The sequence below is a fragment of the Theropithecus gelada genome, chromosome X, assembly GCF_003255815.1.
Source record: "Theropithecus gelada isolate Dixy chromosome X, Tgel_1.0, whole genome shotgun sequence".
In the NCBI taxonomy this organism is placed as follows: domain Eukaryota; kingdom Metazoa; phylum Chordata; class Mammalia; order Primates; family Cercopithecidae; genus Theropithecus; species Theropithecus gelada.
The window spans coordinates 18215352-18230853 of record NC_037689.1 but is presented as its reverse complement, the minus strand read 5'-3'; the positions used below and the strand labels follow the sequence as shown (position 1 = coordinate 18230853).

The window sequence follows — 15502 nt, the reverse complement described above, 5'->3', positions numbered from 1 at the left end:
GTGGAGGGGGGAGAAGAGGGGGCAGCTGAGCGGGAGGGGGCTGGGCAGGAGCAGGGGGAGGCCCGAAAGGAGGGGCCTGAGAGGGGCGGGGTCTGACGGGGGCGGAGAACTTCGGGTCTTGGGCGGCTCTGGGGCTAGTGGGAGTCTGCGCCGCCGCCGCCACCGCTGCTGCCGCCGCCGTCGCCGCTACCGCCGCCGCCACTGGCCGAGCGGTTTTTTTTTTTTTTTGGTTTGCCGGATCCGCCATATTGACGAGGACGGGCATCCGCGGCTGCGGACGCTAGTCTCCGCCGCCGCCGGAGCCGCAACCTCTCCGCACCCGGCCCCGTCAGGGCCTCTGCCGCGCCGAGCCCCTCCCCGCCTTGCACAGCTCCCGGGCCTCGCGGGAGCCCTCCGCCGCCGCCTCTCTCTCACGGGAGGCGGCCGCCTTAGCGCCCGGTGCTTGGGTCGGCGCCGGGAGCTAGGAGAGAGCTGCTGCAAAGCCACCAGGCCCGGAACGGGGACAGAGGCGGCGACTAGGGGAAGGTGAAGCCGTCGCTGCAGGAGGAGGAGCAGGAGGAGGTGACGCAGGAGAAACGCACCGCCCGGAGCCCGTCTGAGCTCAGCGAGAGCCCCAGCCTGAGGGGAGAAGGGGGAAGAGGGCCGTAGCCGGCCAAGGAGGAGGAGGAGGCGGGCGCGGCGAGGAGCGAGTTCCGGCGCCGGGTGTGCAGCCTTTTGGTTGAGACGCCCTCAGCCCCGAGCCCGGCCGCCGCAGCCTTTCAATACACTTTGTTGCCGGTCACCCACGGGCCTGGGATGCACCCAGGGTAGGTCTTGTCCCGAGACCGAGCCCCAGCGTCGCCTGCTGCCTCCCGCCTCCACGTGCCCTGGTTCTGAGAAGACGTCTGTGTCGTGCGGTGAGTGGCCGGCTGCACCGGGGCGACGCGCCTTCCCGGGGCCAACAGCTGGATGTGGGTGAGGGGAGGAGGGCGAGGGGGGTGTGCGTGTGTGTGAGCTTCTTCCCTCGGCGGCTGCCGGCCGGGCCGGGGCTTCCCCGTTCCCCCTCCTCCGGCCCGGGCTGGGCGGGCGCGCGGGGCCGTGTTGTGTGTGGAGCCGGTGTCCCGAGAGCGTGTCTTGTGTGTTTTGGACTGTAAGGGAAAATGGCTGACGGCTCCGTCCCTCCCCCTCCTCCCCCTTCCCGTCCTGTCTGGGGCCGAGTAGGAGGATGGAGTCTCCGGGCGTGGCGGGCAGCCCCCCCGCCGTCCGCACCCGGGGCCCGGGTCGGTTTGGGGGCTGGCCGCCCCCGGCCCGGCGGCCGCTTTCCTACCCGGTCTGGTTCCACTTGACACCAAACGCCATTACTGAGGTGGAGTGATTTGGAGTCGGGGAGCTAGGCCTCGGCTACGCCTGGCTATCAGGCCTGACGACTTGTCCGCCTCCCCCCACCCTCCCGCGATAACCCGCAGTTTCTCCCCGGCCCTGGGCTCCTGGAGTCGGAGCTGGGTTATCGGCCTCCTACACTTCCTTAACCCCGCTTAATTTGCAGAGGGCCAAAGCCGTGAAAGGGGTTTTTGAGTGCAGAAATCGCTTCCAAGCTAGCTTGGACCTATTATCTTTCTATTTTTAACTGTTTCTGCAAATATTAGCATGTGCGAGTTTATTAGTGATCAGATCTTCAGATTCTTGTGACGTGAGGCTTAGGGTTGGATAAATGGCTGATTTTTCATTCATTGTGAAATAAGTTAAAGAGTTATAGAGCAGGTGTATAGATGGCTTCTTCAATTATTTGTGTGGATTTCTGCAGCGACTAGAACTTACACGAGAATTTGCAAAATTTCTAGCAGAACCTGCTTAAATTAAGCATGTTATTTTTTGGAAGTTCCATAGTTAATAACGTTAATTGAATTTACACGGTGCAGTTTACAGGTGTATATAATTAGTTTAAGCAAGTTGTAGGTATAGATTATTCATACTTTATTTTTCGGCGAGAGAAGTGTGTGTGCCGCTCTTTTACCTGGAAACCCATGAGTCCCTGAATCTACCTAACGTATGTATACTTTCACTTTTGAGGGGAATAATTTGGGGTGCATTGATTAGGAAACTTTCCAGCAGGTACTTAACCCTCTCGGAGCTAATTACCCTTAGGTAACTCCTTCACCATGACTAGCTTGGCTGGTTAGTACACTTGAACTTAAAAATAGAGACTACAAACTCTCCTTTAGATCTCGCTGGTCTTCTAATTCGCTGGGCTGCCATTTTGGTTTCAGCAAATGCCTTCAAATTCTTGAAGAATTATGTATTAAATATAAAAAATGTCAACATTCTTTTTCTCAATTTTTAAACTAATGTGCTGTGTCATACATCTAACTTTAACCCTTTAAACTTTATCGTTCCAGCGTTTGGGTGGAGTGAAAGCTTGAAGTATTTGGAATTGGTGTTCCACAGGTGAACTCAAAATGTCTTTGGTATTTTACCGTTTTGTTTTCTCTAATTTAAAAATAGGACATTTGGACTATATTAATTATCTCTACCCCTTTTCTTGTATTTTTTTTTTTTTTTTTTTTTTTTTTTGCATTAACGTGTAACTTGTAATTCTGGTTATCAACGTTCTCATGTTTCTTTTGTTTGCTGACCTTGGTAGTTTCTGAGAATTTCTGGAGGGAGTAATAGCACCAGCAACAGTACATGTGTGAATCTTAAGTTACTTCAGGAAGGAACTTTGAAGGGCATATTTTACCTTTCACCAGGTTATTGGGGTCTCTAGTTTGGTGTTCCATAGTCCATAGTTCGCATGGTGTTTTTTTTTTGTTTTTTTTGTTTTTTTTTGTCTGTCGCCCTGGCTGGAGTGCAGTGGCACGATCTCGGCTCACTGCAACGTCCACCTCCCAGGTTCAAGGGATTCTCCTGCCTCAGCCTCCCGAGTAGCTGGGACTACACGCGCGTGCCATCACGCCCGGCTAATTTTTTGTATTTTCAGTAGAGACGGGGTTTCACCGTGTTAGCCAGGATGGCCTCGATCTCCTGACCTCGTGATCCGCCCGCCTCAGCCTCCCAGTTCTCATGTTTTATCTATGGAATGCTCAAGTAGGATTTATTTTAGATCTTTTTTCTTTCAGAGTCTTGTTTTTAATGTCTTAAGATATGAGATTTCTTTGCTATCTTCTCAGATTTTTCTTTGACATGGTGGTAATATAATGCAGCTTATGGTTTTGAAATGGTTGTTTGTCGTGAATTTGCCAATCATCCAGTTCTTGATTAGTTGGTCACACAACAAGCGTCTTTGAGCTTATTTTTATTTAATAAGATCAATTTCTAACGTTTTAGTTTCAAAATTTTAGTATTAAAACCAATCTTTGTTTAAAACAGATTTAAGAATTCGTTATTTGAAATATCTAGCAGTGTGTGTTAATGGGTTAGTGTTTTTGTAAGTCTTTTGGGCAGTGAAGGTGAGGGGGCTCTTATCCTGAGATTGAGTTAGTTGGTTTTTATTCTGAAAGAACGTATTACTTTTTATGGTAGCCTACATTATGTTTCCCCTCTTGTAGGTATGTTTTCTGAGTCTTGAATCGTTTTTCTCTTTTTTCGAAAAGAGAAAAAAACGTATTTTAGTTTTCATTTGGTTCTTTTTGGAGCTGTATTTTTGAAAGCCATCCTATTTATTGCTAAGTTCTTGTGTTATTTTAACATAGAGTCTAACGTTAGTATTTGGGAAAGAGTTAATACAGTGGACCTCAACCCTGACTGGACATGAGAATCACTGGGCCTGGTTAAAAAACAAGAACAACAATTAAAAAAACTGATCCCTGGGTTCCACCCCCAGAGACTGATTAATTGGTCTGATATGGGGCCTGGGCAAAGGTATATTTTAAAAGCATTGTGGATGATTCTTACATGCATTTGGAAGTTGAAAACCACTGGGCTATTGTTTTTATCATCTTGTTAGAACTTTCACGTGGATAAATAAGAAAATGGATTTTTTTCTCAATTGTTTTCAGTTATTAGCATGATTATCATTTGAGCGTTAATTATGTGTCAGCACTGTTAAGCATTTTCCATTTATTGCCTTACGGAGATGGGTCTGAGGTCTGTCAGGTTCAACCAGTGGTGCTTCAACTACTGTGCTATGTTAGTGAAATGACACTGATTGCTATTTTTAAAAAAGCATTTAGAGCTTTTGGTTTGTTTCTTGTACCATAGTAGGTTTAGATATAGTTTAGTTTTTAAGACTATCAAGATAGTCTCCAATTTGATAAATATCTTGGTTGCCCAAGGGATATGTTAAAAGCTATATGGCAAATAGGTTTCTCCCTTTCCATATATCTTCCAGCATGCTCAGGGTGATAGTTTAGTTGGTGAGTTTATGAGAAAATATTAGACAACATTCCTAAAAGGTGTAGAAACTATGCGTTTGTCTCCTAGTAATTTATTTAAATGATCTCATAAATGACCATTTAGTATCACATGAAATTCTGTTATCTCAGTTTGAGAATTTAGAGTTTTATTTGTCTCAGTCAAAATCGGTTTGATTTTGATTAAGCGTTTTAATTTTGTGTTGTTTCGGGATTGATGTATAATTGTTTTATGGAACAAATGAAATAACAGTACCAGACATTTATTTGGAGTTTCTGTCTCTTAATCCACTTGGTCCATTGGACCAAATTCTGCATGGTGGGGGGAATGGCAGTGGGGAAGCCTATAGGAGTTCAGGATCTGTGAGGTGTTTTTTTTTTTTTTTTTGGAGACAGATTCTCTCTCTGTCACCGAGGCTCGAGTGGTCACGGTTCACTGCAGCCTCGACCTCTCCTGGGCTCAGGTGATCCTCTCACCTTAGCCTCCTGAGTAGCCGGGACTACAGGCGCTTGCCACTGTGCCTGGCTATTTGTATTTTTTTTTTTTTTTGTCTTTTGTAGAGATGGGATTTTGCCATATTGCCCAAGCTGGTCTTGAACTCCTGGGCTCAAGCGATCTGCCCACCTGGGCCTCCCAAAGTGTTAGGATTCCGGGCATGAGCCACTGGGCCTGGCCCTATGAGCATTCTTAGTGTGACACAAGATTCCTCAAAGATCTTTTTGTTAAATTATATCATAGAAAATGGGACTCCAGGGATCATGAAAAAAGTTGATGTAATTGTTATAAGGAAAAAAGACTTAAAACTTCTAACACTTACCTATATTGGGCATTGAATTTATCATTTAGTTATTGTGGATTATAAAGTGATGACTATTGTAATATACTTTTAAGGAATAACTTGTGAAAAAGTATATTGTTAGGATGAGATCACTTACCTAAAATTTATTCTTCAAACATACCCATGCTAAATCTTGGTGGCTTCAACATGTGTAAACACACATACTTTATGTTTGGCAGCAAATGGATTTTCAGTTTTATTCTCAGTCACTGCCTAACAAGGATTTTCTACCACCTCCGTGTACCAATCATCTGTGGAGCTTTTTCAAAATACATATTTGCTCTACAGGTGAGTCTGATGTGTAACCAGGGTTTTTTTGCCATCCCTTTTAGGGAAAGGGGAGATCTGAGACCCTTTGCATGTGTTCCACCGTTAGGCAGTAGTACTCTTGCTTGAGTTTCGTTTTGTTAGTCACACAGTCAAAAATTACGGACTGAAACACAGACATGCAGTGAAAAGCTCAAACACTAGAAGAGACAGGGATTCCACACTCAAACGTAATATATACAGTATATTTCCACATACATATCAAATTTATTGTCACTTAGCACCTTCTCAGTGTTACGGTTCCAGCTTTACTATAAACATTAATATCTGTTAAGACATTTGTTTCCTTTTTAATCCATTCAACAAATACTTATGGGGCATCTGCTATGTGCTAGGCGCTGTTCTAGATATTACTGTTGTCTAGAAGCTAACATGTGAAGTGAGGTGGGCTGGACTAGCTGATCTCTAAAGTCTTTAGTGCTAATTTTCTGGCATTCTTTTATGTACCTCATAGGAGAGATTGGATTAAGTTGTTATTAAAAAAAAAAAAAAAAACTTTGTTATGGTATATGCCAATTGAATTTTTTTGTCACTTTAAATAGAATTTCATTCTGAACTCCAATTTTCTCCAGTGAGCCCAAATGTCAGGTATAGTAGAAATAGGTTCTTTTGAAATTCTTGGCATCCTGGCTTTAGGAATAGCTATACTTCTGATGCTGTTAATTTTTGACTGGAAATTACATACTCTGGTGTCACCCCTTACTCCTGCCATTCCTTTGCTGTATTGATGCTCTGTTATCTCTGCACAGCGTGTTTTTCTATTTAATTTACTTTGTTTAGGTGTTTTGATTAGTTTTGTCCTTCAAATTCTATCTTTAAGGTTAGTGGCTTTCATTCTAAGTCACTGATATATCCTTAGCACCTAGAAAGTGCCTGGCATACAGACATTTAGTAACTGTTGGATGAACGTAGTTTATCATATTCTTGCTATTTTGCTTATTTTTTCTAATTCTTTTTACTACTTGGAGTCATTTGTCTTACTAATCCCATTACAACGAGGAGTCCTGGAAGAGATCTCAGTTCTTTCTAGTCAGACCCTTCATTTTTCAGATGAGAAAAATAGCTCAAAGAGGTGAAAGGTGAAGTAACTTGACCAAGATAGCATGCCATAGACTACCTTCTTTATGAAGCTATTTCTATATCTGTCAAATCACATTAATTATTAAATTCTCTGTAGTCACTCATAAAATTAACATTAAATTGTCTCTCTGGTAATGGATAATAAGGTCAGGGATTCTGTCCTTTACCTTTGTGTACTACAGAGCACCTAGAATAATACTGTTTATAATAACCATTTGATTACCTGAATGGGAAAATCTGGGGCAGTATTTAACTTGCACTACTTCCAGCCTCTTGTACAGAATTGATGCATCTTCATTTTATGGCACCCTATAGTTTATTCTTATTAATCATGTGAGCTTTGAACATGTTCGACCCATGTTAGTCAACCATAATCAAAGGAATTGTTTTCCTTGGGATGAGTTTGAGCTGGTGATCTTGGATATTAGATCCCATCTTCTACAGAGGCTGTGAATTGGGTGGAAAGGAAAAAGGGAGTGGTGAAGCTATGTCCATTTTATTCCTGCTGACTTTGGTGGCTATTGAGAGTTATAAATTGAGGCTGTTGGTTACATCTCTCATTTCTGGTCTTTTCTGTTAACTGGTTACTTAGAATTCCTAAGTAAGGCCGCTCATTATTAACTTGGACCCCAGAGAGCGTGGAAGTCACCGTATGGTATTGGACCCATTTCTGCCTAACAGTGTTTTCTCTGTGGTCGAGATGTAGTGTACAAAGTTTTGGTTGCTCTGCTTGGTAACATCGCTGGAGTTCAGAGCAGGGATCAGTAAACTTTTTCTGTAAAGGGCCTCATAGTAAATACTTTGGATTCGTGGGCTAAGAGGCAAAACTGAGGACATTGGGTAAATTTTTTATTGGTGAAATAAAAAATATAATTAAATACAGTTATGTATAACTTAGGTCTAATGAGAAAAACAATTTGGTGTGTGTGTGTGGAGGGGAGGTAATACAGTATTTTGCTTTATTGGGTAAAGTTGAGTGTTCCCTGTCATCAAATTGAGTACAAATATTCTGTGTGAAATCCATTCTTAGCTTGCGAGCTGTACAAAAACAGGAGGCTGGAATTGGTCTGTTACCATATTTTGCCAGCCCCTAGTTAAGAGCAGCGATTTTTTTTTTTTTTTTTTTTAAGAGGGAGTCTCACTGTCACTCAGGCTGGAGTGTGGTGGCACAATCATAGCTTATTGTAGCCTGGAATTCCTGGGTTCAAGCCATCCTCGCACTCCAGCCTACCGAGTAAGTAGGACCGCAGGCCTACACCACCTCACCTGGTTAATTTTTGGTAGAGAATGGGTTTTGCTGTGTTTCCCAGGCTGATCTCAAACTCTTGGCCTCAGATGATCCTCCTGTTTTGACCTGCCAGTGTTGCTGGGATTATAGGCCTGAGCCACTGTGCTCGACCTTCTATTTGATACACTATATGTTAACAACTCTGAATCCTTTCCTTAAGTTGGGTTCAGACTTCTGTACATTAGCTGATGAAAGGGTTTCTTTTTATTGCAAGGTGGTATTGCCTGAGAATAGTTTGGTTTCAGCAGCTTTGCTGTATTTGTACAGCAGTATCTTGCGTTTATGTGCAAGTTCAGGTGTATTTTGCCCTTTTATAAGAATGAGTGGAAAACAAAAATAAATGGCGCGATCTTGGCTCACCGCAACCTCCGCCTCCTGGGTTCAAGTGATTCTCCTGCCTCAGCCTCCCTAGTAGCTGGGATTACAGTCATGCGCCACCACACACGGCTAATTTTGTGTTTTTAGTAGAGACGGGGTTTCTCCATCTTGGTCAGGCTGATCTTGAACTCCTGATCTCAGGTGATCTGCCTGCCTTGGCCTCCCAAAGTGCTGGGATTACAGGTGTGAGCCATCATGCCCAGCCTACCTGGAGGTCTTAAATATCCTTGAGACAGAGGGAACTGGTTAGGGATATGAATCTTAAACCTTACTGGATTAAGTTGTGCTTGTTGGTTCGGTTAGTTGGCTTTGTTCAAATAGTGAATGAAATAATTAGAATGAAATAGGAATTAAGTGTGGCAAATATATGATGAAGTTTATGAATGAATTTGAAAGGTGAGGGTATAATTAGAAATAAAATTTTCTGTACTCTGTGAGTGGGAAAATCCCCTAAAAGCATGTGACTGTTGTTTTTGAAATTTTTGACTTCTCTCACATTTTGGGGAATGTGAAAGGATACTGGCTATGTACAGCATTTGTCCAGACTTTTGAAAATATAGAAAATCTCATTTACTCAATTAGTGTGTATATTATCTGTTTACTGTGTTCTTTGTAGATATAATTAATTATCCAGGATTCTTAAGAGTTGACTTGGAGTGTGCTGAGCTGAGGCAAGAGGGGTTGTGGGGCCAGACTGAGTGTTGGAGTAGGAACCTACTGTAGTGTCTACGGGTGTATTTCTTTTTTCTTTTTTTTTTTGAAATAGAGTTTCAGTGTTGTTGCCCAGGCTAGAGTACAATGGCATGATCTCGACTCACTGCAACCTCTGCCTCCCGGGTTCAAGTGATTCTCCAGCCTCAACCTCGTGAGTAGCTGGGATTACAGGTGGGTGCCACTATACCGGCTAATTTTGTATTTTTAGTAGAGATGGGGTTTCACCATTTTGGCCAGGCCAGTCTCGAACTCCTGACCTCAGGTGATCCACCCACCTCGTCTTCCCAGAGTGCTGGGATTACAGGTGTGAGCCACCATGCCCGGCGTGTTTCTTGTCTGATGTCAGTGCATATCATTATCTGAGCCATGTCAGTGTCAGCTGAGGATTGCTTTGTTATCCTCGGTGCATTATGGGAAGGATTGAGTTAGTATGCCTTATCCATAATGTTTGGGATCAGAAGTGTGCCCGATTTTGTAATTTTTCCCCCAGATTTTGGAATATTTGGAATATTACTTGTGGGTGAGTGAAAATTCAAAATCCGAAATTTGAGGCCAGGTGCGGTGGCTCACCCCTGTAATCCCAGCACTGTGGGAGGCTGAGGTGGGCAGATCACTTGAGGTCAGGAGTTCGAGACCAACCTGGCCAATATGGTGAGACCCCCCCCGTCTCTACTAAAAATATAAAAATGAGCTAGGTGTGGTGGTGTGCACCTGTAATCCCAGCTACTCAGGAGGCTGAGGCTGGAGAATCCCTTGAACCCGGGAGGTGGAGGTTGCAGTGAACCCAGATCGCGGTACTATGCTCCATCCAGCCTGGGTGACAGAGGGAGACTCCATCTCAAAAAACAAAAAAAAAAGTTCAGATATTGGAGCGTTTTGGATTTCAGATTTTTCAGATAAGGGATGCTCAACCTGTGCCATTTTAGTCACCAGAGGGTATATGAAGATGATTCTCTACTTTCAAGGCTCTGAAGATGGTGAGCCAGACAATTATACAGTGCAATTATAGCTGTATTAAATGGAGGTGTGAAAAGTGTAGTAGGAGAGATGGAGAAATCATTGTTTGGCATTGGATGAGGTCCTCAAAGATGTACTTTAGATTTAGATTAGAGCAGGGACTTCCGGGCAGAGGGAGCAACTTGAGATGAGGCAGGGTTTTTTAACCTTGACACTATTGACAGTTTGGGCCAGATAATTCTTTTTTGTGAGGTGCTGTCCTACTCAGCCCTGGCTTCTACCCACAAGATGCCAGTGGTATAGCCGCCCCCCCCCCCAATGTCTTCAGACCTTGCCAGTTGTGCCCTAGGGGCAACATTGAGAACCATTATTTGACATGGAGCAATGAAAGTGTGGAAGTATAATGTTTTCAGAGTAAAAACTAGTAGGAGAGTGTGGAAGGAACACTAGAGATACTGGGAGGGGAGGGGTTATGGGAGATGGTACTGAAAGGTAGTTTGCGTGAAGCTAAAATCACAAGGGGTGACCTTGAGTGCCATGTTAGTACATTTGCCTTTTACTGTTAAGGTAATGAGAGATGTACTTTCAAGTTTAAGTGAAAGGAGACATTAGATTTGTATTTGTTTTCGGAAGGTAATTCTGGTGGCATTCGTGGCAGATATGTTGGAGAGTTGGGTCTCGGGGGATTGAGATAGTATTTTAACCGTCCTTGTGAAAGATAAGAAATAATGATTAGGGAATGGAATAAAGGAAGGAGATCAATGGGGTGCTTCCATGGTATGAGGGAGGTGCTGCTAATTTGAGTTTGGCTTTTCTGCCGCAGAATGGAGTACTGAGCTAAAAAGCAGAACACCTCTATTGTCTTCCCTTTCAACTTTTCCTGCCACCTCCCAATTCCCTTTCCTCACTGAGAGCTGCTGTCTGTTGAGATCTGTTGAAAGGTCATCGAGAGAAAGGAATCTGGGTTACAGAATGACTACTCTCCCAATGTGGTTCCTTAAACAGTGAATTATCAAAGCAAAAGTGTCATCGTCCCCCCACACCCTCCTCCCCCCCGTAAGGGGTTAGACTCTGGCATCCAGAGAGCATTAATTGTAGCCTCTCCTTGGTGTGTGTAGATGTTATGTTGCCTTAAAATACTTTGACATACAAACATAGGTGAATAATCTGATCGTTTAAATAATTGTAATGATTTCATTGCTTCCTGTTTTGGAGGTTAGCTTTATTTTAAGTGAGAATGTAGTCAGTGGAAGGGTACTGGACTTGGATTCACAAGATCTGTGTTTTATTTTTTTATTTTATTGATTTTTTGAGACAGTCTCACTCTGCTGCCCAGGCTGGAGTGTAGTGGTGCGATCTCAGCTCACTGCAACGTGTGCTTCCCGGGTTCAAGCGATTCTCCTGCCTCTGCCTCTCAAGTAGCTGAGATTACAGGCACCACCACCCACGGCTAATTTTTTTATTTTTTGTAGAGACGGGATTTCACTGTGTTGGCCAGGCTGGTCTCAAACTCCTGACCTTAGGTGATCAGCCTGCCTTGGTTCCCCAAAGTGCTGGAATTACAGGCGTGAGCCTGGTCAAGAGCTGTGCTTTAGTTCCACTTACCCAACTCCCTGTGTTAAATCACTTAGCTAACCTCTTGGGTCTTCATGACTCTGTAAAACCAAGATGTTGGACAAGAGGTGAGTTTACTACTTTTTTAAGTTCTTAAATTTTATCTTTATTCCTAGAGATGTGGAAAAATCTGTAGTCTAGAGAAGAGAAATTGTCAAGTAAAGGAAAATAAAAAAGGTAAAAACACGTTAATGGGTTTAGGAGTTGGTTATATTCCTCCATTTACTTGTCAATCCGACAACTTGAATGTCTGCTCCCCCTTGTTTCTCCTTTGTGTGGTCTGAAGGGCTTTATTTTATTTAGAATCCTGTGGGTTAATTGTGCTTGGCCTGCAGCTTGTGCTGTGAATTTAGGGACCATAGACTTTGTAGCCAGGGGTATAATTTCTTTGTTGGCAGAGCAACTTAAAGTTTGGTTAAGTTTTCATCTGCAGTCTAGCTTGAGCTTTAATAACATAACTGTTGCTAAAAAGTGGTATAGCCTGCTAGGGGAAAAAATATTTGGGGGAAAATTATTTTTTCTGAATTGAAGATGAAAATACACAGATAAATACAGTAACAGTGATTTTTATCTGGCACAGATGGTTTCAGAGAAAATGTTGATACCTCATTTCTTATTACTGTAAGAGAACTAGCAAAAGAAGCTTATTTTTATTGTGTTTCTTAGGTGAGTCGTTCTCAAACTTCTTGCTCTCAGGATGCTTTTATACTCTTAAATTATTGAAGACCCCAAAGAGCTTTTGTTTATGTGGGGTTACAGCCATTGATTATTTACTGTATTAGAAATGAAAACAGACATTTAATAAAGTTGTGTATGCTTTTAAAAGTAACAAAACCCCACTGCAGGTCAATGTAGATAATATTTTTATGAAAAATAACTTTTCCAGAACAAAAATTAGTGAGAAGAGAGGCATTAGTTTACATGTTTTACAAATCTCATATCTAGCTTAATAGAAGACAACTGGATTCTCTGCCTCCTCCTGCCTTCAATCTATTGCGATATAATACATTATATAACCTTTGGAAGAACTCCATAGTACACTTGAGAAAGAATGACAGTGAAAGTTGCAAGTAAAGTCTTATGAAAACAATTTTGACTCTGACCTCTTGAAAGGGTCTCAGGGATCTTTGAGAACCAGTGTCTTGGACTGCCAAGAGAAGTTGTGATGTTATCTTTTGAGTGACTTATCTACTGTAAATTTTACTTTAACTGATATATATAACTTACAGTAAAATGCACAAATATTAGATTGTATAGCTTGATAAATTTTTAGAAAATACGTACATCTGTGTAGTCATTCAGATCAAGATATAGAATATTTGCAGCACCCTGTAAGGTTCCCTTATGCCTCTACCTCCTCCCCATAAAATCCCAAATACCCTGACCTCTGTCTTATTTTTTTTTTTCTTGAGATGGAGTCTCGCTGTTGCCCAGGGTGGAGTGCAGTGGCGCGATCTTGGCTCATTGCAAGTTCCGCCTCCCGGGTTCACGCCATTCTCCTGCCTCAGCCTCCAGACCAGCTGGGACTACAAGTGCCTGCTACCATGCCTGGCTAATTTTTGTATTTTTAGTAGAGACAGGAGTTTCGCCATGTTGGCCAGGCTGGTCTTGAACTCCTGACCTCAAGTGATCTGGCCTCCTCGGCCTCACAAAGTGCAGGGATTACAGGTGTGAGCTACTGTGCCCGGCCTGACCTCTCTTTTAATGAATGTTATGCCAATTTTTAAACTTCAGATAAATGGAGTAATATACTATATATTCTTGTATCTGGCTGCTTTTGCTGAACACATGATCACTAACTTTGTCTTTTTCTTTATTGTTTTTTTTGAGATGGAGTCTTGCTGTGTTGCCCAGGCTGGAGTGCAGTGGCGCGAGCTTGGCTGACTGTAGCCTCTGCCTCCCGGGTTCAAGCGATTCTCCTGTTTCAGCCTCCCGAGTAGCTGGGATTACAGACGCCTGCCACCACACCCAGCTAATTTTTGTATTTTTAGTAGAGATGGGGTTTTGCCGCATTGGCCAGGCTGGTCTCGAACTGCTGACCTCGGGTGATCGGCCTGCCTCGGCCTCCCAAAGTGCTGGTATTACAGGCGTGAGCCACCGTGCCCAGCCAACTTCGTCTTTTTCATTACTGTATAGTATTGTATTACATACATGATTTATTTATCCATTCTGTTGGATTGAGGTGGGGTTTTTTTATTGTTTTGAAACAGGGTCTTGATCTATTACTCAGACTGGAGTGCAGTGGTGTGATCACAGCTCACTGCAGCCTTGTCCTTCCAGGCTCTAGCGATTCCTCCCACCTCTGCCTCTCGAGTAGCTGGGACCATGGCCACATGCCACAATGCCCAGATAATTGGTTTTATTTTTTTATGGAGACAGAGTCTCACTATGTTACTCAGGCTGGTCTTGAGGTCCTGGGCTCCAGCGATCCTCCTGCCTCAGCCTCCCACAGTGCTGGGATTACAGGTGTGAGCCTCTGTGTCTGGCTGACATTTGAGATTGTTCACAGTGTTTTCACCAATATAAAGAGTGTTACCATGAACATTTTTGTATATGTCTTTTGGTGGTCTTTTGCTGCATATCCAGAATTGGAATTGCTGGTTTATAGGATACATACGTGTTTAGCTTTAGTAGATACTGCCAAACAGATTTCCCAAGTAGTTTTACCAGTTTTAACTCCTACTAACAGTAGGTCGTGTTGCTCTTCCTTATCAACACTTAGTATTATTATCAGTCAGTGTTTCTAATTTTAGCCATCTTGGTGGCAGTTTAGGAATATCTGGTGGCTTAAATTTGTGTTTGTGTCTAGTGTTTAGAATACTTTCACATGCTCACTGGTCACTTTACTGTTTAACTCTTGCTTACCTATAAAATTTGAAGCTTGGCCAATACATCTTTTGTAGCTCAAAATCTCTCGTTGAATGAATTTTCTGAAACGAGGCTTTTAAAAAAAACTTAATTGGCTGGTCATGGTGGCTCACGCCTGTAATCCCAGCACTTTGGGAGGCCGAGGCAGGTGGATCACGAGATCAGGAGATCGAGACCATCCTGACGAACATAGTGAAACCCTGTCGCTACTAAAAATACAAAAATTAGCTAGGCATGGTGGCACACGCTTGACTAATCCCTCTTCTGAGAAGCCTTTAGTAGATACTCTCTACCCTCTTCTAATTTACTCCCTTTCCAAGCTTTTTATTAAGGAAAAATCAAAACACACAGATGTAGATAAACTTCCATATGCCCATCAATCAGCTTCAACTCATGGCTAGTCTCTTTTTACCTACCCTTTCCATTTTGACACAAAAACCAGACAGCATTTCATCTTTTTTTTTTTTTTTTGAGACGGAGTCTCGCTCTGCCGCCCAGGCTGGAGTGCAGTGGCCGGATCTCAGCTCACTGCAAGCTCCGCCTCCCGGGTTCACGCCATTCTCCTGCCTCAGCCTCCCGAGTAGCTGGGACTACAGGCACCCGCCACCACACCCGGCTAGTTTTTTGTATTTTTAGTAGAGACGGGGTTTCACCGTGTTAGCCAGGATGGTCTCGATCTCCTGACCTCGTGATCCGCCCGTCTCGGCCTCCCAAAGTGCTGGGATTACAGGCTTGAGCCACCATGCCCGGCCCATTTCATCTTACATATTTCAGTATATCCCAGTCTAATTTAGATGTTTTTTCCTTGGTGGTCACATTGTGCTGCTCTATTGTAAATTATAAGTTCAATTTAGTTCTTACTATTACTCTACTTTGTAAACTTCTCCCAGGTAATAATCACTAACACTTAATACCTGTGTGTGAGGATCTATGAAATTGCTTCACCTGCATCCATTCTTTATATTCTTCACAGCAGTTCTAAAAGGTAGATAGATATTACTGTCTCTGTTTTATATATAAGGAAACCAAGGCACAGAGGTTGAATAACTTGCCCAGCTTGTACACCTAGTTAAGTGGTAGAACAGGAATTCAAACTAAGGCAGTTTATC

At 43.2% G+C, this 15502-nt stretch overlaps 1 protein-coding gene across 2 annotated transcripts in view; it reads left to right on the top strand.

Moving 5' to 3' along the window:
• The first annotated feature begins 419 nt into the window (after positions 1-419).
• Positions 420-15502, top strand: part of USP9X (ubiquitin specific peptidase 9 X-linked) — a 149686-nt gene continuing 134603 nt past the window's right edge. For both annotated transcript variants that reach the window (XM_025371684.1, XM_025371685.1), the window contains exon 1: positions 420-896. The gene's annotated coding sequence lies outside the window, so the exon portion shown is untranslated. The remainder of the gene's footprint in view (positions 897-15502) is intronic.